Genomic DNA, 2,541 nt, shown 5'->3' on the forward strand with positions numbered 1-2,541 from the left:
TTTCCTCCTTAATTTTTTTTTTTTAAGATTTATTTATTTATTTGAGAGAGAAAGGGAGCACACACACAGTGAGAGGGCACAGAGAGGAAAAAGGAGAAGCAGACTCCCTGCTGAGCAGGGAGCCCAACACAGAGTTCAATCCCAGGACCCTGGGATCATGACCTGAGCCAAAGGCAGATGCTTAACCAACTGAGCCTCCCGCACACCCCTTGTTTCCTCCTTTAACCACCAAACAGACCTTCAAAATATCAGAATGGTGGCATGAAAAAGGTTGACCCAGCACACAATCTGCATTTAGTTTTTGGTTCAGAACTGCTCTCCCCAGCTATTTCTCTCACCTGATAACACCCTGTTTCTGATAACACTTCAGCTGCCAATAGGCTCCTCACTTCTTCATTTTTATCCTCTTGAAAAATCCCAATATTTCTGAATCTTCACTCAAAATACATGCCTTTATTTATTCTTCTTATTTCCCCTAGGGTCCAGAATGCATTTGGCCTCCCTGCCCTAAGCCTCACCTTCCTTAGAAGACAGAGTTTTCAGTAGGCTTTTCAGGCACTGAGAAGGGAACAAGTATGTGGTAGTCTGAGTGTCTTGCCCGAAGTTACACGTATTTTTTGCAGCAAAGTTGGGATTGAGAATTGAAACCAACAGAGTTTCCTGTGCTAACCAATTCTGAAACAAAGCATACTTTCCGATCCCTGTGTGAAATAATCCTGGGACCAAGAAGTGTCCTAATTTCTTAGACAATTTCCTATTTCCAGTTTTCTAAACAATAACAGTGCTTAGGCAAAAATAACATCTATTTGGTATGGGATATACTTATTCCTGGGTGGTAAGACTTTAAACCAACTAAAATAGTTAACCTGTCAAGACTAATAGCTAACACATTAATTCTTATTCAAGACCCTTACTTTACTGTGCCGACCATAATGTCATAAATTCTGTCCAATCTCAACTGTTAAAAGTACCTAGCTCAGGTCCCTAAATCCCTTTAAATATCCCTCCCTGACTCACTCCTATTACAATATTAATAAGACACAGTCTTACATAGTGTCCCCCTTATTGCAGTAAGTCTAATAAACTTAGCTTTGGTTGATCAACAGGTTTTCCTGGTGGCTTTTCCATAGGCAACAGACACAAAGTGACCCCAAAACCAGTGTTTCTCTACGACCCTAATTCCTTATCATATGGTCTTTTGTATTCAAAGATAAAAGTTTCCTTTTAAAATTTGAACCTTATGTATTGCTGTTAACATTTAACCTAAGTCTATTTATATATAGTATATATTTCACTGAATGGCACATGGCACAGATTTTATTAATAACAGTGCTAACAACAAAAGCAACTATCTTTTATGCATCTTCCAAGTTTCAGACACTTTATATGCATTATCTCATTTGTTCCTAACACCCTGTCAGCAAAGCAAGTTATTTTTCCCAATTTACGTGATAGAATTGAGTTTCAAAGAGGTGAAATAACTATCCTAAGCCCACACAGCAAATAAGTACAGGAGGTTAGATTCAAATCCGCATCACCTGTCCCCAGAGCCCAGGTTCTTAAATGTGCTGTTTCGAATTTTAAAATAGCTCTGATTTGAAAAAAGCATTCATTTTCTACTACATAAAAATATCTTAAAGGGGTGAGGATATCAGAAAACACACAGAACTTCTGGAACAAACACCTGGGTAAAATTTGCTCTGTAAGGATTAGGTAGGGGCTTGCTAGTGAGGGAATAACAAAGGCAGAATTCTATACTGGCCAGCTGTGGAGTAATACAAATTTGGCAATTGAGGTGGAGAAATAGCAACTTTCATACTTCGCTGGTGGCATATAAATAGGTAAAAAACTCTATGGCACGTGCTTTGGCAATATCTAACAAAATTACACACATAAACACATATGTCCCTATATACATGTAAAACATAGCTGAACAAATACATAAGAAAGGAAACAAGGAAGACTGGGAAAAAGGGATTGTGAAGGAAATCTCTTCACTGTATAACTTTTACAAGTTTTGAATATTAAACCATGTGAATGTTTTCCTTATCAAAATATAAATATAATTTTAAAACAAAACTACTGACTGTTTCAAAAGACCCCTACTCTGACCAGTTTAGATTCAAAGGTAACTGGTGGTATTATACCCACGCTTCCAGCCTGCTCAGTCCTGTTCCCAAACACTGCCTGGTACATATTTGATGACTAAATTTCTTATAAATATAAAAATAATACAATTTCCTTAATCTGCAAATGTCAGCAAATCCCACTGGAACTCTAATCCATATACATACATATATATGTTATACCTACACAGTGTGTTCCATTTTTATTTTAGTATCAGTATTTTTTAAGAACTATTTTACTCTATTGCCTTACCAGATACCCTCCACATTTGCAAAGAGCATGAGGTGGTGAAGGAATGTGTTTTGTTGGTAGTTGAGCACTGTCTTATTTAAGAAGTGAACTTTTAATAGATCTGAATTTAATAGATCTGAAATTCAAACTGTTATTTGAAGTGAAGGGAAATAATTTGCAAAG

This window comes from Ursus maritimus, unplaced genomic scaffold, assembly GCF_017311325.1.
Source record: "Ursus maritimus isolate PB19 unplaced genomic scaffold, ASM1731132v1 scaffold_30, whole genome shotgun sequence".
In the NCBI taxonomy this organism is placed as follows: domain Eukaryota; kingdom Metazoa; phylum Chordata; class Mammalia; order Carnivora; family Ursidae; genus Ursus; species Ursus maritimus.